This window comes from Camelus dromedarius, unplaced genomic scaffold (assembly GCF_036321535.1).
Source record: "Camelus dromedarius isolate mCamDro1 unplaced genomic scaffold, mCamDro1.pat HAP1_SCAFFOLD_185, whole genome shotgun sequence".
NCBI lineage: Eukaryota > Metazoa > Chordata > Mammalia > Artiodactyla > Camelidae > Camelus > Camelus dromedarius.
In genome coordinates this window covers 23,192-50,613 of record NW_026989816.1, presented here as the reverse complement: position 1 = coordinate 50,613, position 27,422 = coordinate 23,192, and the positions used below count along the sequence as shown (strand labels likewise).

The following is a 27,422-nucleotide window of genomic DNA, read 5'->3' as shown; positions in this document are numbered from 1 at the left end:
CACTAAGCAAAGGAATCAAAGCAAAAAAATATTTGTTAAGCCTTCTTTTACAAACAGGAAAATTAAGACTGTATGAAGGTGCAACAGCGCCTCCTATGGCTAAAAAGACCTTCCAGGTTGCCGGGAAAGATGCAACAAAAAAATTGCCTGTTGAATCAGAAACAAGAATCAGATAACTAAAAGCTTATGTACCACATACTGCAGTTTGCTTCGGGGAAGGGAGGGGTATTCAGTATTTAATCTGACATTGCTAATACTCTTGAATATAAACAAAAGACACAGGCTCATGGAAACTCATCTTAGAAGAGGAAAGAATCCAGTCCAGCCACTTCATTTTACAGGAGAGGAGACTGAGATCTGGGATCTGTCCTTCCGGCAATCAGCAGCAAAGTTCTCTCTCCTAGGCCTCATGTCATTCACTGTAGCAAAAACCAACAGATCTGTACTAGACCTCTATTCATAAAAGTCACGTCTGTATTTTTCCAACAGTAGGTAATCTAAGTATCTTGCAAAATACTTCTCAAAGAGCCAGGAAATCATACAAGTGTATTGAAATACAAAAACTTTTATTTGCACATTAAAACAGCATGAGCTTTATTCTATTAAAAAAAGTGACATGTCAAATCAATGTTTTGATATTTTAAAACCTATTAAGCATGCAGAAAAATAAATCAAAATTTCTTTAATCACAAAAGAAAGAAGCTTATTCCCTTAAAATGATCAATGTGGATTTTTCTAAACTTAATAGTTCTGGTCAGATTTCTACGAATTTAAATGTCTGAGTGGATGGTTACACGGCAACATGAATTTTGAGTTGTAACAACACACATTCTGTGTAAATAATCTTCAAGGCCGTCTGCTTAAGGTGATTTAACTAGTCCCTGTCTCACTAGAATGATACAGATTTCATTAAACCTTCATACTGCACACACACACAAAACCCTGAATCCTTGTTACTTTAAGCCATATTCATATATTCATATATATGCATATTGAATATGCATCAGAAACAAGCCACTCTCTTTAGTATTCAGAGTTGATCCTTCTAAACTATCTGTCCTTGTGACAGCATATTTTTACTAAGCAGCTCTTGGGTGCTTCGTATACAAGGCGTCTACTTCTCACAGTCAAACAAGGTAAACGGCATCACTCAAATTTCACAAATGAGGAAATGTACTTAAGCCATGAAAACAACTTACATATTCATCATCAGGAAAGAAAAGAGTAAAGATTTTACTTACTATATTCACTGACAAAACTTTCCTCCATACTAAGACTACATAGAACCAATTCAGTCTTTGTAAATTTTTCTGTCAATAAGCACCACTAGAGAAAAACAAGCAACATCATTAGCAATGGTTGGACTTTCAAAGCCCACTCCTATTTTGCACTATAATCATTTTTAATGTTTTGTTTTTAGTGTTTACAGAGCACTAAAATAAAAAAATATAAACTTTTTAAGTCATTGCCTGAGAATGCAACATTTGTGAAAATGTACAATTTCAATTTATGCCACTCTGTCTCACATTCTCACTGGTGTGTCTCCTTTGAAGGCTTCATCAAACTGAGACCGCTAAAATCGTTCATTTATGGACTCACAGGAGTTCGGGAAACCACTCAACACGGGGCTGATCAGAGGAGCCATTGAGAAAGCATCCTGTGCAGCCTGGGTTCCAGCCCTGAGTCTGCCAGCGCCAGCTGTGTGAGATTTTGGACAAGCTGCCCCACCTCTCAATCCCTCAGCTGCAAAAAAGGAGACACTGATACCTACCCTTAAACACCTGCTATGAGGTAAAACATGAGGAAAGCATTTTAGCCTTAGGGAGGTGTCCACTCAGAGCAAGCTTGGTCATTATGATGATGAGGATTACTTTTAATAAGTTAAGGCAGACAAAAAATTAGAAATCACCATAAAGGAGAAACATTTTATGTCAATGAGCATTTCCTTTTGAATGGATTGCAGAAAGTTTTATAGAATTTTTTCATAAACCAAATTTTGTCCACTAATTATAGATTTACAGGTTCATGGACATGTCTCCAGAAAAAGAATTAGAGGCCTCTAACCTCTGAATACTAAGAAAGAAAAGTTTAAAAAAAATCACGGGGGAGATTATACCTCACTTCAGAGAGTATGTGCTCAGCATGCATGAGACCCTCAGTTCAGACACCAGTAACTCCATTTAAAGACTTTTATTTTCAAGAAATGGAGAATTAAATAAAAAAGATGGAGGAATACAGAAGTTTTTTAGAGACTCAACTCAGATTAAAGATGGGGGAAAAATATCCATTTCTCATAGGAAATCTTGAGAACTATGTAAACCGGATCTGAGTTGTCTAATCTTTTAACATTATTCATGAATTCCTATTACCAAGTCTTAAAACTGCCTGATAACCCACAGTGGTGATACTGATCATAACAGCTGCCAACACGGATCGAGCTCCGGCTAGGACTGCTCTGTTCGGCCATCTCGGCCCCTGAGGCCTCACCAGGCTGAGAGCACTAAATTTTGTCATTCATGAGCATCTCGTGTAAGTCCTCCCTTTGTGCTCCTCACTCTCCCCTCACCAGCCCCTCTGAGGGAAGCACTGTTATCATCTTCCCCACCCGCAGATAAGGCCACTGAGGCAAAGAGACTAAACCTGCTCCAGGTCACATCGGCATTAAAGGACGTCTATATTTCTGCTGTTTTACTATTGACAAAGGAATCTGAGATATCAATTCAAGGGAGACTGTTAAATAATCAAGTCTGTCAGGTCTTCACCTCAAAGAGCATATAGTATAGATTCCTGATGTAGGATGAGGCTGCCGCCACAAACTGACTCAGCTTGAAATTAATATCCAAGATGAAGCAGCGGATACACGTAAATATTCACGATTGTCAACTCCGCTCACGGGTCTGGGCCCTTCACTGCCTGAACGGGGGTGAAATCCCCACCCCTGTCAGGGATGGAAGCGCGGCTCTTCCCAGTGTCACCCAGGCTTCACGGGCTGTTTCCCCCCACAGGCTGTCCTCAACGATTAAAAAGCTCTCAAGATTTTTACACCATGCAAAACTGAAAGACATTTCTGCAGATGGAGCACTTTCTCAGGCTTAAAAATTTTTTGCTTACACTCCGCAAGGGGGAAAATAATACATGACTCTGCAAAGTCTAAGAGCCTCACCACTCACAGGAGTAGAATGGCCTCAGCACAAGATGACTCTTCACGGATGAGAACAAAATAAATCCGCCCCCAACCACAGGCACTCCCAGAGACAGCGCTCAGCAGTCTTCTGCACACTCACGTTTGTGCAGCCCTCACCACCATCTATTTCCAGAACACTTCATCACCCCAGAAGAACACCCCTGTCACTAGCAGTCAATCCCCAACCCCCCTCCACCCAGCCCCTTGCAACCATCACCTGCTCCCTGCCTCTGCATGTGCCTATTCTGAGCATTTCAGATCACTGAAGTCAACAATATGTGGCCGTTTGTGTCTGCTTCCTTTCACTTAACGTGCTGTTATGAAGGCTCGTCCATGTTGAAGTGGTATCAGCATCTCTTTTTTTTTTTTTGAAAGTGTTAAAGTTTATTAGAAGTTGGTAAGTACTATGAAAAATAGTAGAGAGGAGCATAAGTGATTGGGTTTCAAAGGGAAAAGGGCGGGTTGAGCAGTCAGGGTGGACTTCCCAGAGCAGGTGGCCTTTTTCATATTCCCCTTTATTTATTTTTTCTTTTTTATTCACTCTTACATCTGAATAATGTTCCACTACATGGAGATACTACATTCTATTCATCCATTCAGCAGCTATGTACGGACGAGGTCTAGAAGAATGAGTGTAAGAGGTGACTAGGCAGGGATGGCATTTAAGCAAAGGGCAAGATGTGCTTTGAAAAAAAAAAAGCCAACAAACAGAGGCACAAGGAAGTTCAGCGTGTTTCTGAGAAAGTGCATGCTTGCTTCAGCATGACTGCCGTGCAGGGCTGGGGGGGGTGGGGAGTGACAGGAGTCACAATGAGGGAGTCACCTGAGAATATTCCCCATGCAAGCAGCTCAGCCATTTCTCCTCCTTCATCCTGTATTTTAGAGCCATTTTTGATAGGTTTTCTATTTCAAGTAACAGTATTTTGTTACACATCTGATCATCTGCATCAGATCACCTTACCTCCAAGGCACAGAAAGTCATTCACTGACTGGAGCAGCTCCAAGACATAATGGTGATGGACCAGGGAGTCCTGCAGCATCCCGGCCTGCAGGCACAAACCCCCACATGTTCCATGGTGATGTCCGGAAAGTAAAATGCATGGAAATATCTCACTGCTTGTGCACGATATCTGCCCCCAAATTGCCCCAAAATCATGCTGGCAAAGCACTACTGAGCCATCTCACTACAAAAAAAAAAAAAAAAAAAAAAAAGAAAAAAGATAGAGAGAGAGAGAACAGAAAAGAAAAGAATAAAGATAAGTAGGCAAATTTAGGGTCTTCCATTGAAAACCAGCAAGCATCACTGCCAGTATCTCAGCTGGAATGGTCCTGTCTTCAAAAACCACTGCGCAGTTACATTGCAAACGTGATAGACATATATGTATTCCACGTAGATGATATTACAGTAGGATTTTTCTTTTCGAAATTTCCAGTTGCAACATTAACACAAGAGAGTTTATGTTTCAGCTATAAAAATATAAATTATCTTCCACTTTCTTAATTTTGAACCTATTATTATTTTATAAAGGGTGCTATGCTGCAAATTATAAACCAACTGTTTGGCTTCTGCCAACAAGAACTTTATGACTTCACTATTTCAGAGCAAGATTTAATGATGCTTTGAGAAGTGGGGCCTGGGGCGCTCACTAACAGCTCTTTAAATACTGACAAGGATGTGCTATTTAAGTAATGCAAAGGCTCTAACTCTACATTAACTCAGAATCCAAAGAAACTACACCAAAGCCTTACTTTATCATTTTTAAATTTTGCTATTGTTTTGAATATTAAATTTCTTAAAAGATAAGATTTTTTTTTGAGAAAGACAGCAGCTGTATTAAATTTCCTCTCACCAAGAAAGCAATCTTTATCAAGAATAAATACCCCTATGGAAATCCAAAAGACGGGACGTTTCTAGCTAAGTGAACATGCAGATCTCAACACAAGCCTAAATCCTATCAGATCTCACTCGAACGAGCTCAACAAAGTCCTGGACTACCCTGAAACTTAGCTCTTCTGTTCCAAATGTTGGCTGAGCTAAGATCATCACACAAGGCATGGAAGAAGAGAAAAGTCCACCTGGCTGCATCCGTTTTCTTCCAGCCACAAGGTGCCGCTAGGGGGTCCCCGTTAATAAGCCCTCCCCATGAGGAAATCCGGCATCCACACTGCCCCTGCCGTCCCCAAGCATCCCCGACGCCCCTCTCCCACTGGTGGCCCCCCAGCCTGTCAATGGTCTTCTAATGACCCTCCCAGTTGGTGGCACTCTCCCCCTCTTCCCCGCTTCACACACACACACACACACACACACACACAGCCAGGACAGCCTTCCCAAAGCACAAATTTGATTACGTCACCCCCACTTCAAACCCTTCAGAGGTTCCCTGGTAGAGTTCTAGCCCCACCCCCGACCCTGCTCGCCCAGCCTCACCTCAGTACCCAGGTCCCCAATGACCTCAGGTGCCCCCTGACCTGCTGCTACTTCCCACTTGCCTCCAGGCTCATTTTGACGGTTTGTCAAGGAAGCCTTCCTTCCCTCGAACCTCTGCACTTTGGGTTAGGTGCCCCTGCTGTGTTCCTAGAACATTCTACGCTAAGACAACTTCTGACACTGCTAAGCTCTCAAGAAGCAATACATTTTGCTTACTACTGTGAGTCCACCCTCTCTCCCCTGGACACTCAGAATTGCATGTGTTATGAATAAATGAATGAAGGGGTGGGTCTCAAAGGGACGGGCAGAGCTGCTCTCGCCCACCCCGACCCCTTTTTTCTGTAGAACATCAGAAGCAAAACCAGGAGTACCTCTCCTGAGGGTCACTTTCTGCTGACACCCTTCACTGCCTCTTCTGTGTCAGTTCTAGTAAAAAACCAAGCTCCTCCAAAGCCCTCCATCCCTAGGCCCACTGCAGGGTCCTTCCAAGCAGGGGCACCCTCCACCCTGGACCACACAGTGCACTCTCCCCGAGTCCCCACCCCACAAGCCTCCAGGCCTCTACCCGGGCTGCTCCTGCCACCTGAGTCACCCTCTTGATTCCTCATCATGGCTGACTCTTACTCTGTCCTCATAACTGAATGTAGAGCCCATTTCTTCAAGGAAGCCCTCTCTGATGATGTCCTTTAGCTCTTGGCTGGGCTCCCTCTACAGCAGGACTGCTTGGCGACCAACTGGTGTTTGTCCACCTGCTCCTCGGAGACCATGACCTCTTGGAGGCCACGTGAGAAAAAGGAGTGAGACAACAAGAGGGGTGGGAAGAGCAAAAAGCAAAATCACAGCCCAAGTCCCAGATTCAAGGATTCTGTCTCAGAAGAAAAGAATAAAATGTTTCATACGTATGTCATTTGGCTATGAGTTTTGTGGCTCATGGAAAGCAAGAGGTTGGTGTTCTAGTCTAAAATCCAAGTTACATGCAAAGAAATGTACATATTCATATCCAAAGGAAACCAGAGGTGCTCAACAACAGTTTGCAGTTAAAATCAAAGGAACTTTGATAAAGGCAATCTCTCTCTCTCTTTTTTTTTTTTTTTGTATCATATAGTTGTAGAAGTATTTGTGTAACTAAGTGATGGCTACAGCCTATGATTCTGCACTGGAGTGTTTGGGGCTGAGGAAGCCCAGATTACATGCACTGTGTAAATACAATCACACCAACACACTGACAGGCGCCCTAGTGGCTGAGCTGAAGTTCCAAAGCAGACAACCTTACGTTGCAAGACATCTCTCATTAGAAAGTAAGGAATGCAATATTCTGTATTCAATTACATACGTTATATGGGCCATTAAGCGATAGTGCATCTTGTCTAATGAAACCCCAAAATAAATTGTTAACGTCGATTTTCTCCATCTGACCCTTCTTTGCTAACTTTGGATATCAAACCCTCACTCCATACGGAAAGCTCAGATCTACGCTGCAGCAGGTTACATCCCGTGGAAGAAAGCCTATCAAGGGAGAACTGGAGAGTTTCCCTTCAGAAGCTGCTAAGTCTGGTTTTGCACCTGTACGTCATTTGCAACCACGTCAGCGTCAAAGGAGTAAGACCTTACCTCTGTGGGGCGAAAAGCACTGCGGTGCTTCTGAACCATCAAAGAACACTGAGCTTTGTGAAACAGTCCTGAGGCACTTAAATCGTACTTTTTGAGAAAGGCTCCAAAACTGACCCAATTCACGAATCCAGGTACAACAGGGAGGTACCGGAATTAGTAGATAGAACATGCCCTTGAAGTCTGACAAGGCCCTGCTTGAATCCTGCTACAGCATTGACTAGCCGCTAAACGGACCAATCCCTTAACCCCTCTGAGAAGGCTTCCCAATCTGCAAAAGGGGGCTGCCACCGCCCACCTGGGAGACATGGATGTGAATGCAACACGCAAGTAGTGCGGCCGACTGGTACCTGACACGAGGCCTGGCTAGTTTCCCTCCGCTGCCCTTCTCCCCCTTTAAACTTGCATTGTTCCCCCTGGTAAGGGTCAAGCCCCCGGACCAGACTGCCCGATTCTTCTGTGTATCCCCGGATACATGCCTTAACTTGAGGAGGCCAGAAAAAGAACTATCTCCTCCAACGTCACTATCAATGTTCTTAAGAGTCTGGGTTTTTTTAACTCTATTTTGCAGGGAGACTATTCCAGAACTGTCCAACCACCATTCTCCACTTTGGCTCCTCTCCCAGCGCCCGTCCCTTCTCACCTCAAATCTTCTGCCTGCTGGCCTTTTGTTCGTGGGAAAGAGAGTCCGCTAGGGTGGAGACTCCCTAGGCCTCTGTCCCTCCCTCACAGGTGAGTGTGACTACCTTCTCCCCACTCCGACTCCAGCTTCCGAGGAGGTTCCCCTCCCGGACCATGCAGCCTCTGCATCATCCCAAGACGCGCACGCGTGGCCACAACCCTCCCTTCAGATTTCTTCCTGGGTGGCCCTGCCCACCCCCAGGACCCTTAAGGATAAATGCCATTGCTCTGAAAATCCCAAACGCCACTGACTGACACACCAAAGCTGCATGGTCTGGGCTTTCCTCCAACCCAGGCACAGCCCTGCCCCGCCTCAGCCTCAGTCTGCACCTCTCGAGATGAGCTCATCCACCTGCACGGCTGTGAACACCAGCTAAGAATGACGACTCCCAACGTGTATCTGTGGTCCGGCTCCTTCACCTGAGCCCCAGGGCCATAGACCAGAGTGCCTCTTTGAAGTCCTAACTTGGATGACAAATGGAATCTTAAAAATGCCTCATGTCCACCATTTACTCTAGAGTTCGATTCCTGGCAGGTACCTCCCAGGCTCCCGATTTTAGTAACAGACCCAGAACCCACCTAGGTGTTTGAGGTCACATTCAATTTCCCCTATTCCTCCCCCCGGCCCTGCCCTGGAATCAGTCCTGTCATTTCTATCGCTAAGCCAGTCTCAAGTCTGGTTCTGCAAGGACCACGGATGGAACCCCACAAGCTCATAGCAAGGTACAGTGCGTCACAGTCCTCCGAAGAGAGCTCCCTGGAGGGGGAGGTATCTCCTGCCGCTGGTCACCTCAGAAGGCACTGGATTCTCACAAAGGAGGCCCAGGAGAAGGGACTCAAGGTTCTCCTGTGGTCTGAACTTTGAAAGGCCCGAGGTTTGGGGCAGTTCCGAGTTAGCAGACACACCTGCCAGTGAGCAGATGAGGATGGGGGAACCCAGGCAAGGCTGTTCTCACTCCGACCCCTGGGCTATCAGGAACCACGGAAAAGGCCTGTGTCCAAGGCACAGCCCAGCCTTCACAGATCCCAGCCTGCATTTGCCAACCCAGATAGCCTAGACACCTACTTGCTACTCTTACTTCTGTTCTGTTCCCCCCCAGAATGTGATGGACTCTTTCAGAAAGTCTGGCCTGTCTCAAGAGAGACCAAGTCAGTGAAGGATGAAGTGTCCACAATTGGACCAGGGCATGAAAGGAGAAACAAGGTCTCATGGCCAGCATGACGGTGGTGGCCAAACCCTTTCCCCGGGTGAGATGAACCAGGGTGTGGGTGAGAATGCAAGGTCACTTCACGGCTGACTGGGGTGTTGGAGACTCACTACCGCAAACTAACGACACGGCCGTCAGTGGTGGACGTCAGCTGCAAAAGACACGGAGTCAGCTATTTACTGCCAACATGGGTTAATAGTAAAGGCTGGTACAGGGAGGCCTGCATGGCTGCTGAGGCAAACCACAGACCCGGCTCTGAATGCCCACTGGCTGGAGCAGAGAGGAAGCTACGGTCCCCTTTAGCGGTCCCTGTGTCCACCAGATCCAAGTGAGCCAGCTACTTAGGAGAAGGCCATGTTGTTCTGATACTCAGAAAAACCAGCCTCGTAAAGGGAAAATAAGAGTGGCATGGAGTTTAGACCCGCTCCTGCCTCTCTATGAAGGCAAAGTAAAGTAAATGGCACGGGGAAGGTGAATGCAAAAACAAAAAACAAAAAAACATAAAACCGGTGACTGCTTCCTCCAACAGCATCCCCTGCAGCTGCTCATCTCCGAGCCTGCCACTTTCTCACCAGTGACCACCGGCCTGGAAGCTCCGTCACGCACGTCACACAGCAACAGCCCGGAACCGCGTGCAAAGCACGTTTGTGTGAAAGCCAGAATCAAGGAAGATGCTGTAGATTTTGACTTTCCAAGTTTAAATACTCCATGAAAAAAATCCCTCAGCAGCCACCTAAATCAATTCGCATCTCACTTCTTCAAAACAATCAAACAAATTTAATAAGGGCGCATTTGTCACCAAACATAAGGAGGACCAAACTGGTTCCTCAAAGCAAGGATTTTAACAGGTATCAAACACCAGTGGGTGATGTGCTAACAAAAACAAAAATTCCAAAAAACTAGAAAATAAAAAGATGACTAGGATAATATATGGATCAAGGCAACTGTTAAGGTTTTTGCTTTTTAAAGCGATGGGGACAGCACGGAGGACAATCTGGCTATTTCCAATGCAGGGTGTGCACAGTCCACTTTTCAGACGCAACAACATGCTCACAGGGCGGTACAAGATAGAAAGGGAAATAGAAAAAGGAAAAGAGGAACAGCGAAAATTAGAAACACATGAGAACAAAAATAACTGACAGCAATTACAAGAATTTAGGTGAGTTTGGTGAGGACAGGGACGAGGGGACGGTGAGACCCACCCTCACCTATTGTTCCAGGGAAGGCAGGGGCCTGAGGCGAGCGGCGCTGCCGGGGGACCCCAACGTGGTCAGCGCCCCAAACCTAAACTTCACCTAGATGCGTGTAGACAGCTTTTGAGCTGCAAAATGTGGTCGCATTTCAAGCTGGACAATTTTACTCACTCCCACCAAGAGTAACAGGAGAGAATTAGGCTCTGTTCCTGCACCAAAGCATTGTTTAAAAAAGTAATGACTGTGGAATAGTAAAAGCAACAATGGAGTAAAAGTGACTGGAGGAGAACGTGCTTGACCCGAGCTCACTGGCCGCGTTATCTCACTGACGTTCAGATGCTGGCTGAGCCCTTATGGTACCAAAACAGACAGACCCACCAGGAGGGAGGTTTAATGCGCTGCTGTATTTTGATGCCGAGAGCCATGCCTGGTACACGAGGTTCTGGGTAAACAATGGTGACAGTGTCAACCACTATGGGCTAAGCACACAACCAGCTACTCCGCCAAATCCCAAGGACACACTTCAAAAGGCAAAAACAAGCTGGCATTCTCTGGTGGGTCTGCAGACTCAGAGCCAAGCAGTTGCTGAGCAAACATATCACCAGTGCCTCCTGTGACAAAAGAGGAGGCACTGGCCAGGGGGCTGGGGCAGGGCTCCAGGCTTCCACTGCTCACCCACCATTCTGTCCAGGGGGAGAAGGTGGTCCCTGCTTACGTTGCACCGATGCACCTACATTCACTGACGCCTGGGGACTGAGCAGGAGGTGACAGGTGACGGGAATGGAGCCAGCCTGGGAGTGGCACGGTGCTGGCATCTGTGCCCTCAGCTTTGCCCAGACCACTACATCTGCCAGCTCATCTACAAGAAGCAGAAGGGGAGAAAGCCGTGTAGATCACAGGGCCCTGCGAGGACAAGTACAGGTCATGGCCACGATATGCCTCGCCCCTTCCTTAAGCCATAGAGGTATGTCCGGGGAGGAAGTGAAAATTCATCCAGAGCCCGCCAGGCACCACAAGCAGGTGGGACTCGGGTCCCCTGTGCCTGTCACTCACAGGACTGGTCTGGACTATCTTTTTATCAATTCTCTGGCATCTTCTCCTCCAACTTACCAACAACCAGAAAGTAGAATCTGATTTTAGACTCACAGAGAATCGCAGAACACCTCCTCCACTTCGGGCCCGGCAGCACGTGCCAGGTCCTCCGACCGTCACCTGTGGGACCACCATGAGCCCTCTCCAGAGTCAAGGCCCGAGGCCGTAGGCCGGGGGGACACAGATTCCCACAATCTCCCCAGCAAAGGGGGACCACCTCTCGGCAAAGGCATCTCACCCTCTTCTTCTCGAGGGATATCTCAATAGATACACAGGGAAACAGAGCAGAAGGTGGGGGGGTAGGCAGCCCAGAAGAACTCGTCTGCACTTCCAAGGCAAAGTGGGTCCGTTGACCTAATCACAGGGACAAAGTGAGGACGAATCTTTCCCTGCTGTGCCCCATGCTCCGTGACACGCCTTTCCCTGCGTAAGGAGCTCATTTGGAAGCCCCTGGCAGTGTTTCTGTTGTCCTAAATTGGCATGGTGGTTGTCAGGCAGGGAGAGAGGGCCTGAGCCGTGCAGGTGCTGGACCTGGGAAGCAGGAGACACTGGCTCCACCCCCAGCTCAACCAGCGCCTCATTCTGCATCTCAGGATTCAGCATGACATCTATAAGCACAGGGATGAGACTGTCCCAGGAGAGGCTGTCCAACAGGAATGAAATGTGAGCCATGTAAAGAAAGTTTCCCAGTTGCCACATTTAAAGAGGTAACCCCCACCAAATAAAACCCCTAGAAACTGATTTTAAGAACATATCTTACTTATTCTACTGTATGTAAAATACTATCATTTTGACATGTAATCAATAAAGAAAGTAACAAGATAGTTTACATTCTTTTTACTAGACAAGTCTCAGCATCTGATGTGCATTTGACCTAGAGCACATCTCAGCTCAGAGCAGCCTCCTCCCCAGCTCTCCTAGCATCAGTGGCTTTGGCTACTCTATTGGACAGCAACTCCAGGGGTCACACCAGGGTAATTGGCTGAAAAGCGGGAGTAAGTGTCCATAATAACCCTAAAAGAATCTCTCCGAAACAAAGGCGGATTCACTTTTAAACGTCTGAAAACCGGCGGGTTGCTCCTCCCTCACGCCTTGGCTACAAGACAGCCCTCCTCCTTGCTGATCCCTTTCTGGATGTAGGGAAGCAACCCTTCACATAGCCAGGGTGGCCGGGCATCCAGGTAGACTTTCCTGCTCTCTGTGTCCAGTCCCACGAAGTCCTCATTCTCAAACAGGATGTAGAGCAGGAGGATCTTGTCCCCAGACTTGTCGGATGCACCGTCCAGCCACTTGGACTTGAGCATGATGAAGAGAGACTCAGTGAAGTCCTCGATCCTCTTCTCCACCACCCTGCAGTCCTCGTAAATTGAAGGCCACGTCGGTGCGCGGCTGCTCGGCCACCTCCCCATGCAGCACAAAGACAAAGAGCCGAGAGTCATAGAGCGTGGTGCCATACAGCTCCTCTGCACGTGGAGCTTCTCGAAGGTCTTGGCCAAGAGGCAGTCGGTAATGGTGACAAGGCCCACGACCTTGTGGTGGGTCTGGAAGTCGCTCCACCCATTCTCGGGCACATAGTGGTGACTTTAGTGGATACAGAGTGCCCACTGCGAGCCGCACGGGCTGATCTGCCTCACCAAGGAGATTCGCTTATAGATGCACAACAAATTCTGCTCTGAGATGATCCCCACGGGTTGGACCACCACGGGGAGAGTCTGGTGGTCCTCAGCACACTGCACGTAGTCAGGGATGTTCATGTTGCAGGCCCTGACGAGAGGGAAGAGGAGACCGTGGTACATACTGTGCTGCGGGCTGCGGGCCTCACTGGGTTGCGGTGACCTGGTGTGTACCAGTCAGAAGGCAGGGGAAGCCCAAGCAAAGCCGGGGGTACAGTTTGTCCTCAGCGTCTGCACATGGCTACCGCAGCTCAGATCACATTACGCAGCTTTTGGTCTAGGCCTCCGCCCTCTGCAGAAAAGGGTCATTTCTTGTTTTCTATTTCCAAGCACCTAGCCAGGCCCTGATGCAAAGTCAGTGCTCAAAATTGCTGAATAAAGGAATGAATAAAGGAACTGCTCTCACACCCCTCAGCAGGATATAATGCAAAGAAACACAGTAGGATCAAAAGACCTGGATTTCAACTCCAATTTATTTGAACTCCTAAGCTGCAGAATACTTGATAAGAAAACTTGCTTTGGGGAGGAGGGTACAGTTCAGTGGTAGAGCACATGCTTAGCATGTATGAGGTCCTGGGTTGAATCCTCAGTACCTCATTTTAAAAAAAAATGAAACAAATAAATAAACCTATTTACCCCCCTCAAAAAATATTTTTTGAATTCCAAATTCAAGAAAAAAAAAACACCTTGCAATTGACACAACATTGTAAACATGAGTATACTTCAATTAAAAAAAAATCCTTGCCTTACAAGAATATATCTGGATTATGGAAGTTTACAAATGTAAAATGCCTAGGGTCCCACCTGCATAAGAAGAAGGAACTGTACAAATTTACTATCCCTCATTTATGAGCTATATTTCCTTTGGGGGGTTTATAACCTCTCAGAGCTAATTTTCTCAGATTAAAAAAAAGAAGGAAACATTACTGGATTCTCCATACTGCTGAAGAATCAGATAAACCTATGATAGCATCTGACCCACAGAGTTTACTCAATAAATGCTTGTTGAATGAATGAATAAACAAGCAAAGTGAATGCTGCTCCCTGCCACAGAGCATCATGATGGTACTGCCTGGAAATCCCAAGCCCACGTTTCACCCGACTCTACACTAAACATGGGTGACCTGGGCAGGCCTGTGTGCTCCTCTTAACCCCAGTTTAATCATGAATAGAAATGAGGGCAATAACACAAACCTCAAAGTGTTAGTGAGTCATTACTGAATTGTATCCCAACTTTGCAAGATGGAACCTTTAAAGAAACTTGGGCAAAAAGTCCGTAGGCCCTCTCCATATTATCTCTTACAACTACATGGGAATCTACATTATATCTCAAAATAAAAAGTCTAATTTATTAAAGAGGCTATTGAGGTTAAATGAGCTCACTGTCTCAAATAAGGAACACACAGTACAAATAGGTCAATGCCCAGCCCATGAGATACACTCAGTAAACATTCCCACTGAGCCCACTGGTCCCTCCAACTTCAGAGCACGATGATGTGTCCTCATGGCCAGAGGCCCCTGCACCTGAAACTAACAAAGCTAATGGTCCCAACTTTCAAGAGCCCCTGCCACCACCGTAGGTCTAATTTTGTACTTGTAATTATTTTTTCTTTTTATTAAATAGAAAAACGTAATTGCATAGCCTTCAGGTCACCAAAAGCTGACTACAGAGATCATGATGGCAGCCCTTCTTCGTGAAACAATAAAATGAAAAGCCATTTCCACAAGATCTCTGTGTAAATCTACTAGGGAACTTCATCCAGGACTGAGAGGAAGAGGACTGGGGAGGAGGGGGCAATCTGCGGCACACAGACCCATGGGCCACCTGTCTCACGATGGACTTTAGACCCAACACTCACCCTCAAGGAACTTCAAAATAGACACAGACAGAGTGCTGTGGACAAGATTTTTTTTTTTAAAGAAATCCCAGATTCTCTCGCAGGTTTTGTTTCTACCGAGAAACAAATGTCTTATGTGTATAATGTTTCACAAAAGACTTAAATTATTATCACCCCAACTTGACGCATTAAGAAACTGAGGGAGAGAGGTTTATCACATTGTGCATGATTAGAGAGAGGCAAAAAAAAAAAAAAGATTAGAGAGAGGCCACGTCGGACACTGTATTTAAACCCAAGCCCCTGTTCCAGTGCTCACACTAGAAAGTGGGATATACTGCCCCTTTCCTGCCCTCTCCCTGCAATAAATGTCTGAAGAGTCTTTTCTGTGCCACCTGGAATCACAATCACTTCAATTTTCCACAAAGAGCTATGTCACTCCTTGGAGGATGTGTCAAAATCTGTATGTTGAATGGGAGGAGAGATTTGTATATTCGGTTTCTCAAAGGAAACATGGCTTAAAAGAAACTGAAAAGCACTTTTCTAGTCTAAGTCTTCATTGTGCAGAGAAGGAAACGGAGGCTCAGAAGAGATGAGGAAAGGGCCTTATTAACAAATATTGCCTCAGCGCAGCACCAAGCCAGCCTTGGGCACTTCTGGGGGAGGATCTGGAAGGCCCAGGAGAATGAGTCTTAGAAAATGGAAAGAGAAGAAGCATACAAGGCCCCGTCTCTACACCACCATACCATGAAGTTCCACCAAATTACCCAGTATGGGTGCAGCCAACATTAAGGTGGGCTAAACAGGTTATGGAAACCTGGAAGTCTCAACCATAGTGGAAATTCCAACGTTTACTATGTTTTTTTTCCCAGTTCAAGCATCAGCTCAGTGGGCACTCTGTACCAGGCACTACATGAGGCCTGGAGTTCTCCCAAATACACAACTCTTATATCACGTGTGCAAACCACATACAGGCCCACCAGAAGTAAAATGCCCACAGATAAGGTGGAATTACTGAAACTGAAAGCAGCCAACCAGCATATATTACTAGCAAATACGGTGCTGCTAGAAATAGACTCATGGACATAGAAAGCAAACTGTGGTTAGCAGGCAGGAAAAGGGGGATTAACAGATACACATTAATAAATATAAAATAAATGACAAGGACCTACTATATAGCACAGGGAACTATATTCAATTTCTTGTAATGAGTTGTACTAAAAACAATCTAAAACATATGTAGATACATATGCATATGTTTATAACTGAATCTCTGCTGTACATCTGAAACTAACATTCTAAATTGACTACACTTCAATAAAAAATATTTTTAAAAAATAAGTAAAAATAAAAGCAACGCCATTTAGAAAAAATAAAAGAATACTCTGATCCCCTTAGCTGTAGGTGCTGGAGAATTCTGGTTACAAACACCAAGTCCACTGGATCACTCCAGCACTGGCTGTCACTCTTTCTGACCATCAGAGAGTCACTTGGCTTCAGTGAGTTTACTTTTCTCTTCTGTGAAAGGCTACAGTTGCAACTAACGATGTATAGAATCTCATCATTCACAAACCCAACAATTAAAGAGGACTTCCCATGGACCAGGCTCTGGAAATATGAAAATATAGGGTCCGAGATATATTCATGGGTAGAAGAAATTTATGCCATAAAGACATTAATTCTTCTTGCTTTGATAGACAGATTCAATACAATTCTGTTTAGATTTCCTACCAGATTTTTTATGGGTAACAAGATAATTTATGGTCAGGAACAACCAAGAAACTTCTTTAGAACCAGCACTGGGAAGGGGTGGATAGGTCATTCATTTCCACTGGTCTTTCTGAAGTGATGAAAACGTTCTGGAATATTAATGGTTGCACCACTGTGAATATGCTAAAGCTGCTGAATTGTAGCATTTAAGTGGGTGGACTTCATGGTGTGTGAACAATATCACAATAAAGATGTTAAATGAAAAAATATTTCTTGACAATTATTTTTCCCTCTATACTACTAGTCTGCCCCACAATTTAAGAAGAACAAAAAAACCAAAACAAACCAAATTTTGCCAGGAGCTCTTTAGGACTGCAAAGTCCCTGAGTCTCCAACGCCTCTGGTGGTGCTGTTCCTGTTAACACACCCTAGCTGGGCTGGGCTAGTTAGGGACTGTAACTATGTTTTTAAGATCGACGGCCACACGTTTCACCCTGGGAGAGGGAAGGATGGAGGATGTCACAGCCTCATGCCTTCAGCTCATTTTTAACTGAACCAAGCCTTGCTTTCAACACTGTAATCCCTCTCACTATAAAAACAGTGACATCATCAAGCACCGCCATCAAAACACGTGAAAGTGTTCAAGGTACTTACCTGGGGCAGAAACACTGAGGGAGGAGACGGAAGCTCGCTCAGCACTGACGCTCCATTTTCCCGACTCCACCAGGAGAAGCTGGGGTTCACAGCCGGAGGCTCTCAGCCCGGGGAGCAGCGCACACACCACTGAGCTGGTCCCCAGGGAGCGGGAAAGGGAGAGGAGGGCAGCCCCGGGGTCGCGGGGCAGGGAAAGAGGGGGGGGTGACGCGGTCTGTAGCCCCGCTCGGAGGCCAGCCCCAGCCCCAGCCGCCCGCCCCCGTCCGGGTCCGCAGGACCCGCCCGCCCGGGACACAGCCCGCCCAGGGGCGGGGACGGGCCGGCGGCCGAGGAGAGGCAGCCCGGGAGGAGAGGACTCGCGGGCGGGAGAGGGGAAGGGGACGCCAGCCGCGGACTGAGGGGAGCCCGGCTGGGGCGAGAGGCGGCAAGTGCACACTTGGCCCTGGACAGCTGTGGCCGGGGCGCCAGGGAAGGAGCCAAAGTCCTACCGGGCGAAAGAGCTGAGAAGCCTTTGGGGCCGATCCCCGGCTCGGAGTTGCAGCTTCCAACCCTCGGTCCAGCTGGCACACACTGCGCATGCGCAGGAGGGCCAGCGATCCTCTCTGGGTTCTGCAAGAGAAGGTGGGGAAGCGAGGGACGGAGAAGATGGGAGGAGGAAGGGAGAAGGGGAAAAGTGGAGGAAGAGACATGGACAGGAGGAGCAGAGAGAAGGCAGGGATCTGGAGGGTGGAGGAGAGTAGCAGAGATGGAGAGAAATAGTTTTAACTCTGGGGGCATCCTGAAGGAGGCAGCAGTCCTGCCTCTGCACACTTCTCTAACCCTTCAAGGCCCGCAGCTCATATTTTACCTCCCTGGCCCAGCCCTCCACCCAAGGCCTCTGCAGGACCCCTACGGGGATCACACCCATTGCCCCCAAGCGGAGCTGGGTTTCCTTTTGCTCTGGGAACCAAGCACCCGCAGGTGTTTTCGCTCAGAACTACCTTGGAAAGAGTACATATTCCCCTTTTACACGCTGGGACACAGGCAGGCAAGATCTCTGCCTTACCTCCACTGTCCCAGGTGTTGTGCTGGCGGGGAGCGGGAGGTACAAGGTCAGATTCCAAAAGGAGCATACTGCCTGAGTTTTGGTGCATAGTCCCCATCCTTCCGGGGTAAACCACTCCCCACCCTCGGGGAACCATCAAGGGCACACAGTATGTCCCTGGGTGTGGGATAGCTGCCCTCAATTCCAGTGCCCAGCTTGCTAGGAAGATAGGAGTGTTACTGAGTCCAAATTCATTCTCCTTAATGCAGGACAGGCCAGTAAGTTGGGAGACCAGGTGTTGGGGCATGAAATAGCAACTTTCTGTAGACCTAGATGGCAAACTAATGTCCTGGAAAACCATCTCCCCAAGTCAGAATTCAGGCTCCTTTCCTACGAGCTTGGTTTTTGCAATCTTCTTGATGTAGTAATTCTTTGTTGTTAGAATCCTTTGTTCTTGCAGCTATCTGCCTGGGTCAGATCCCTGTAAACCTCCAACAAAACAAACGTTATTTTCTATTATGTAACTTGTTATCTTTATATGAATGGAAAAGTGTTAAATATCCTTAAAGGTCAGAGCATTCAAAATAGGCTCTCCTGTATATTTTAGGCTCTAGGCAACATTGTTTTACAAGCAAGATGAAGCCTAGGAAACAGAGCACAGGGTTTAGTCAAAGGAACAGATCTAATATGGAGTCAGATTTGTTCTTTTCTATTACCAGGGCAGAAGACACTTGAGGATTTAAATCCCTTTAAGTTAAAAATAAGTAATACTTTAACTTTAAAGGAATTTACATACATAGGTCGGAATGTGCATAGCATATCTGGAAAACACACAAAGGATTGTAAACAGTGGCATCTCCAGGGAGGGCTGAAAGAAGAGAGGATGAGGGAAAACTTCTTTCACTTGTGTATTTTTGTGCTCTGTTTGAAATTTTTTAACCACATGCATGTATTTCTTTTTCAGTTAAAAAAAATGTGTAATGGAGCAAAGGAGTAGGAAGCTCAGCAAATACAGCAGCCATGGAATCACTGAGCCATCACTTTTGATTTCAGCCAGGAAGCATTTATTGACTCTCTCCTATGTGCCCAGTGCTGTTTTAAGACTTCTTTTATTTTTTTTCATAAAATAATAAAGTGCTATTCCTCACCCCTGCCCATGGCTGGTGGAAAACCAACTGAGTTTTTATTGAGTTGTTTTCCAAGAAGTAGAGATCAGTTATAAACAGAACACATCTTCAGGGCAAAACAGGCGGAGTGGTTTTCCAGCAGGCCAGATAGCTATGAAGGGTTTTCAACAGAGGCACACAGAGGCTGAGAAAGCCTCCAGGACCCTACAAAAAGCTGCCCAAACTGCCTTCTCCATGGCACTACTGAAATAGGAAAGAAAAAATCTGACTCCATATTAGATCTGTTCCTTTGACTTTAACCCTGTGCCCTGTTTCCTAGGCTTAGTCTTGTTGGTTCTGCACCTTTTGTAAAACAATGTTGCCTAGAGCCTGAAATATACAGGAGACCCTAATCTCAAGGCTCTGACTTTGAAGGATATTAACACTTTTCTATTCACATAAAGATAACAAGTTACAGAATAGAAAACAACATTTGTTTGTTGGAGGTTTACACGGATGTGACCCAGGTGAAGAGCTGCAAGAACAAAGGATTCTAACAACAAAGAATTCATACACCAAGTTTGCAACAACCAAGCATTCCCACTTCCCATTTTTAATATAAGAAGAGCCTGAAATCTGACTTGGGGTGATGGTTCCCCAGGACATTATTCTACCATTTCTCAGCTGGCTTTCCAAATTAAAGTCGCTATTTCTTGCCCCCAAAACCTGGTCTCCTGATTTATTGGCCTGTAATGCACGAGCAGAACAAGCCTGGACTCGGAAACACAGACATTGAAAGTACCCATTTGGTATATTAAATGACCTGCTTCTACTCATCTTCCTGACGTTTTATTCTCTTGACCACTCCTGCTATGTTTATGAAAAACCTGTCATGTGGACACATTTCCACCTCTAGCCACTACCCTTCCAGGTAAGAACTGATGCCAAGAAGGCAATGGAAGTTGCTAGAAGGTATTACCTGGACAAAATAGAGCAGAAGTGGGTTCTGGCTGATGTTCAGGGGCAGGCTGGAACACCTGACAAGATGTTATAAGTACGGATAGACAGCTGGGCACCAAAGGAGAAGCTTCTAAACTTCCATGAGGGACTTGTTGGATAGGAAGGAAAAGTCCCAGACTATAGCTCGGACCCCACCACGAGCTTCCTGGGCGAGTCTGGGCAAGTAATTTAAAATCTCTAGGCCCGTGCTGTCCAACATGGGAGCCACCAGCAACATGCAGGATTATGAAGTTATTCTGTAGCCAGACAGAATTATAAAAAGACATTTTATTGCAAAGGCCCAGCAGGTATAATATTTAAAAACGTTATTGGTTATCTTGACCTAACGAGTTATTTTTGTATGTGTAGGTTTCTGTGGTTTGTAAGGCCTGTGACTAATGATTCCGTTACAGTGAAGTATTTTGAAATTATAAGTTACTGGACACAGTACCCTCATATCACAGTTGAAAAAAACTGATCCACATAAGCAAGGTGATCTGACTTATTAGTTATGAGCAGGGGCTCTGGGGCCAGCCTGCCTGAGTATAAATTCTCACTCTGCCTCCAGGGGGTTCTGTGTGAATCTTGGACAAATTATTGTTGTTTCTGTTGTCGTTGTTATTATTTGTGCCTCTTTTTCCTTACCTTTTAAGTAGCGAGGAATATGTAGACTCTATCTCCTACTGTGTTGGCAGGATTAAATGAGTAAACGTCTGTGCTGCCCACTTCCCTGGGTTTCAGCATTCTCCAGGCAATCAGTGCCAAACTCAGAGGCATTCTCCACTGTCTTCGTCAGTCTGGGATGCTGTAACAAATTACCGTGGGTCGGGTGGCTTAAACAACCAGCATATTCCTTATGGTTTGGAGGCTGAGACTTTCAAGGTCAATGTATCCTTGAGAGGATTGCCAGCTCGAAGATGGCTGTCTTCCCAATATCTTCATATCCCAGAGAGCAGAGAGAAGCAAGCACTCTGGGGGCTTGTAATCCCATTCATGAGGGCTCTACTCTCATGACCTCATTTTATCCTACTAATCACCTCCCAAAGGCCCCACCTCCCAATACCATCACCCTGGGAGATGGGGTTTCGACATATGGATTTTGAGGGGATGCAAACATTCAGTCCACACATCGGCTAAGTCTCCCCAACATGCAGTCATCAAACCTGTAGCTAATTTCAAAGTAATATTTATGTCTCTCTGCCCATTTCCATTCCTACATCCACTATCACTGAAGCCCTGTTACATTTTATTCCTTATTTTTCTGGTAGAGATTTAATTGATTCCTCTAACTCCAATGATCCCCTCGCTCCAGTCTGCTTAACAGCCCTGCCAGGTAGGTCTTCCTTAAAACACCTTCCCACTTCACCTGGTTGTTTTTTAGTTGTAAATGTCAGAATCCTCTCCACACCCCATCCTATACCTTTAATCCGTTACACTACGGCTCACTATGTTATTTTCCTCTTACCAATGTAAGAAATTTCCATAAGCTTAAGAGCTTAAACCAGCACGGATTTATCAGCTTATGGCTGTGGAGGTCAGAGATCCAACACAGTTCTCATTGGGCTAAATTCAAGGTAGCAGCAGGGTTCCTTCCTTCTAGAGGGTCTAGAAGAGAATGTTTCCTTGTTGTTGTTGTTTTTTTCAAGTTTCCAGAGGTCACCCACCTTCCTTAGCTTGTGCCCCACGACTTCCTCCATTTTCATGGTCAGCAGCCTTTCTGAACATTGCTCTATGGCTACACCTCCCTCTGATTTTAAACTCAGCTGGGAAATGTCCTCCATTTCAAGGACCCCTGTGATTACATTCGGCCCACCTGGACAATCCAGGCTACTCACCCTATTGTCTCATCTCAGGATCCCCTTGTCCCATCCCATTCAGGCATTATGAATGTGGCTGTGACACTCACCTTGTGTAACATTTCCTCTCATGAGCATTTTATGGTTCAAGGCACATATGAATGACTTTTTGTTTTTCTTCCTTAGCCTTTCTACATTCAGTATGTCTGGTGAGATTATATGAATCCTTTTTATTTGTCCCCCTGCACTAATCTTTAATAATGTATCATGGGTTTAAAATGCTAACTGATAGACAATTTAGAAGACAGAAATCCTCTAAGATTTTTGTCCTAAAATATCTGTCATGCATTTTGCCATGTACAGTAACATGTCACAGGTGGCTACCCTGTGGCCGGGGAGGGACATGATTCTGCCATCACACTCCCCTCATTCTCACCAATGTGCTGATCACCTAACCAAGGACCTATGCTCCCCGCTTCGCTCACTTCCTCCTCCTTTCCATTGACTACCCTGTTCCCATCACTTACTTCATTCAGCACATCAGGATTTCATGACCACATTCTTCTCTAAATGGAATGGGTATCTTGAATCTAATGTCTGACAACTGTTCTTACTGTATATGCACACACTGACCTGCACATAACCCCGTCCAGCTCTTTATTTTCCTAGAATCTCCCAGAGGAATCAGTTCCATGATGATGGTGATGATGATGATGATACTGACAATGATGACAGGGACCTCTCAAGGATTCTGATAAAGAGGGAATCAATAAAGGGTGGGAATCATTGCAAAATTGCCCCAGAGACAGGCTTAAAAGTAAATAACTGCTATAGTGTTTAATGAAATTGACTAATATTTAACTATTTTTAAAACTTTATATCACTGAATTTAAAATTTTAACGGGAATTCTCATTCACCAGTAACCAAGATTCAACTCTAGGACCAAAGTCTAAGGATTTCAATCTTCTAACAAATTGTCCACTAGCCTTTTAAACACGTGATCCTTTTAAAAAGCTTAGTGCTGGGCTGAAAATAAGCAGGATTCATATAATCTCACCAGACACAGTGAATGTGGAAAGACTAAGGAAGAAAAACAAAAAGCCATTCATAACGTCTTGAACTTCACGTTGCTCACAGGAGAAAATGTTAGCCAAGGTGAGCGTCACATCAACATGACGCCTGAGTGGGATGGGGAAGCTGATCTTCCTCATCAGACATTTATCCTGATTTGTTAGATGCCAACACAGTTTCCTCATTGGATTTACTTCTAACAAGTATGGAAGAATTTACCAAAAGCAGTCTAAACATTTTCCCCTGCTGTCAGGTCTCTGGACTGAATGTCCCCTCAAGAAGGACATGAATATGTTTCATAGGGAATTCTTCCTGAGAAGCAACAGGGTTTTCGAGGGAAGAACTGCAGGCCCCCCCATGGAGGGCTGGAGGAGGGCTAGAGGGGGCACTGGAAAAACAGCAGGAGTGAGTTCAGATACTACCGCTCAGGTTGCCAAAGACAGCATTGCTATCTCTGAGGATATGACATTCTCCCAAAAGTTCCATGAGTGAAGGTACCTGTGAACACTAAGCAGGTTGTTAAGAAACAGCAGCACATAATTTGCGTCACAGCTCAATTACAGTATGTTTTGATATTTGGAAAATAATTAGCCCATTTTCCTTTGAAACTGCAGCAGTAGCAATAGAAATAAAAAAGGCTGAGCCGTCTTGGAGACAACAATCAATAAACAATTCTAAATCTGCAGGATTCCTTGACGATATGCAAGCAATGAGCTAGATGTGTGCTGCAGATACCTCTTACTGCAGGGCTCACTCCTGCAAAGCATAGAATTAGTTTTCTCAGCAGACAGAGGGAACCAAGTCAAGATTCCAAATCTTGAGAGATTTACTATATGGCAGGAAAGATCACACAAGTACATCCAGCCAAATATGAATAAATGTAATCAAATATTATCAAATGTGATTGGAGCACAGATGAAACAGAAATTCCTTTCACCTGGGATCTAGAGAGACTTCTTCAGAAAATGTGGCTTTGGAGATGGCCAAAGACATGGGTGGAAATTTGGCATAACAGGATGTAAGGAATTTTAAAACTGATTCTAAAATTCATATAAAAATTCAAAGGATCCCAAATATCCAAAACAATTTTGAACAAGAAAAACAAAGTTGGAAGACTTGCACTATCTGATTTTCAGCCTTTTTTTTTTTTTTTTAAACTACAGTAATCAGAAAGTATGGTGTTGGTGTAAAACAGGAAAATAGAATAATGGAGCAGAATAGAATGTTCAGAACTAAACCAACACTTATATAGACAATTGATTCTCAAAAAGGATGCAGTGGAGAAAGGATCTTTTCAACAAGTAGTGCTGGAAGAATTAGATAGTGATATGCAAAAAAAAAAAATGAACTTTGATCCACACCTCACAATATATACAAAAATTAAGTCACAATGGATCATAGATCTTAATAGGAAATCTAAAACTCTAAAACAGCTAGGAGAAAAAGCATAGGCTTAAGCTTTATGACCTTGGGTTTGGCAAATATTTCTTTGCTATGACACCAAAAGTATAATCTATTTTAAAAAGAAACTGATAGAGTGAACTTTATCAAAATGAAGACTCTTCAAAGCTGTTCTAAACACTGCGAAGCAAATGAAAAGACAAGCCATAGACAGAAGCTATTTGCAGATCATATATCTGATAAAGGTCTCTCTTTGTATCTGATCCAGAATAAAGAGGTCTCAAAACTCAATAATAATGCAAACACCTGAATGAATGAATGAGGCCAGAAAACACACTTCAGTAAAGATATCCAGATGGATAATAAGCATATGAAAAGATGCTGATTAAAGATGCCATTAGTCATTAGAGAAATGCTTTTAAAAACCACAGTGAGATACTAGTACACATACATACAAGAATGAATACGATTAGAAAGACCGACCTTACAAAGTGCTGGTAAGGAAGTAGAGCAACCAGAGCTGATACACACCACAAGGAATTTACAATAGTACAACCATTTTGGAAAAGTCTTTAACAGTTTCTTTAAAAAAGGTAAATACCTATCTACCATATAACCCAGATATTCCTCATCTGGTTCTTTAGAAAAGAAAAGCATATGTCCATATAAAGACTTGTAACCAAATATTCACTGCAATTTTATTTATAATAGCTCAAGTTGTAAATAACCCATGCATCCATCAAGAAGTAAATGGAGAAACAAATGATGGTCTATCCAAACACTGCTCACAACAAACTCTTCAGTAAAAACTCAGCACTAAACAATACTCTGCTATAAGAAAAATAAGCTATTAATACAGCAACACAGATGACTCTCAAAATAATTACACTGAATGAAAGAAGTCAGACAACATAGAATAGATACTGCATTAATCCATTCATACAAGGATCTTGAAAATGCAGACCAATATGTTGTGATGGAAAGCAGATCAGTGGTTTCCAGGGGAAGAGATGGGGAGGGAGGGAGGGACAACAAATGGCAGGAGAGAAGCTTTGTGGGTGATGGGTATGTTCACTCTCTTGAATGTGGTCATGGTTTCTTGGGGATATACTTATGTCAAAACGTATTAGCTGTACACTTTATACGTGTGAAAATTACTTTGCCAAGTATACCTCAAAGCTGTTTTAAGAAAAAAGGCACTTCAGTCCTGATCCACCTCAGCGCCTGATTGGAGCGACATGATCAGTCCCTCACCCTGTTTGCCTAACAGGAAGGTAGAAAACCTCTCACGGAAAATAACATATGGATTTTTCATTTGCAATGTCTGCCATGTAATAAAGAATTTCAAGACATGCAACATGTCAAGACTATATAACGGATAATATGAGAATAAGAAACATTAGACAAAGGATGCAAACCCCCAGGTGATGTAGGCATCAGAGTTACCAATAAAGGCTATAAAATACTTTTAATATATTCAAGAAAATAAGGAAATTATGGGAGAATAGACAACAGGGTAAAGACTTTCACCAGAGAAATATACTGGAATGTATTTTTAAGAGAAATCAAACAGATACTCTAGAACTGAAGCTTTCAGCTCTGGAAACAGGTAAACAGAGCTAATTAGGATCCCTTTTAAGTAAAACTTTCAGTAATGCCGGGTAAAATACAACAACAAATGTAACACAGAGCTAACTATGGAAAGAGAAGTTCCCAGGTGACAATACAAAGAGGACACTTAAAGCCCAGAGTGGTAATCTTGTGAGCTGATGCCACCACACCCTGGAGGGAAGGGGTTTTAATCTGCACATAAATAGAGATACAATGTCCATTTAGGAAAAAGGGTCCATACCAGATGTAGAAGACTCTTCCTTTATATCTATATAGTCAGAGACAGAGATGTAAAGTGGCAGCAGAGGTCACAGTGACACAGGGCCCTGGGCCAAGGAGTGTGAACACCTCTGCAAGCTGGGAAAGGTAGGAAGACGAATCCCTCCCTAGAGCCTCGGTGTGGAACGTAGCCTTGGCCACACGTTGGTTTTAGCCCACTGACAATGACTTTGCACTTCTGCACAATAGAACAGTGAGATGATGAATGTGTATTGCTTTAAGCCACTGAGTCTGTGGTCCTTTGTTACAACAGCAAAAGGAAAGAAACTCAGGAACCAACATGAACATGAACCCCAAGCTGCCTGCTGTGCTGGCAAGAAGTTCTTTGTCTCTGAACCTGGGGGAGTCTCCTGTCTTCTGGCAGCATCCACAAACTACCTCATGCTAACTTGACAGCTTGCAGAGGGTTAAATCTTAACCCTGCACAGTTCTTGATATTTAGTTAATAAAAATGATGGTGTCATCATGGGTATTTTTCCATCTTTTAAATACCCTTCAGTCTTCTAATAAAGCTACCTCTAATTGAGAGACAGTGTAAATAGTTTTCAAACTTCATAATAAATAACTGTGGTTTTATTTGGTTACTTAAATTATGAGTAATAATATTCACATTAGTAAAAGTTATTAAAATCAACATTGTTTAATGAAAATATCATTTCTTTTTGCATGAACATGTATTAACTACAATAAATGTTCCATGCTTTGTTCTACGATTTACTGTTAGAGCCTTAAAGAATAATATTTTCCTCAAAAGATATTATGGCAAAGGGATTTCTTTTGGTGGAACAGCTCCTACATCAAATCTGGTGCATGGCTCAGGCCACTGGGAACCTAGAGATGATAGATATTAGTAGGCATTATAAACACA

General features: G+C 44.5%; 1 protein-coding gene across 3 annotated transcripts in view; it reads right to left on the bottom strand.

The window, feature by feature from the left end:
* The window catches only part of LOC135320849 (uncharacterized), a 79,030-nt gene that overhangs the window by 36,406 nt on the left and 15,202 nt on the right, over positions 1-27,422 (bottom strand). For 2 of the 3 annotated variants that reach the window (XM_064483964.1, XM_064483966.1), the window contains one exon: positions 25,735-27,385. The exons of the other annotated variant lie outside the window; for it this stretch is intronic. The gene's annotated coding sequence lies outside the window, so the exon portion shown is untranslated. Of the gene's footprint in view, positions 1-25,734; positions 27,386-27,422 lie in introns of those variants that run through there. 3 annotated transcript variants of the gene reach the window in all.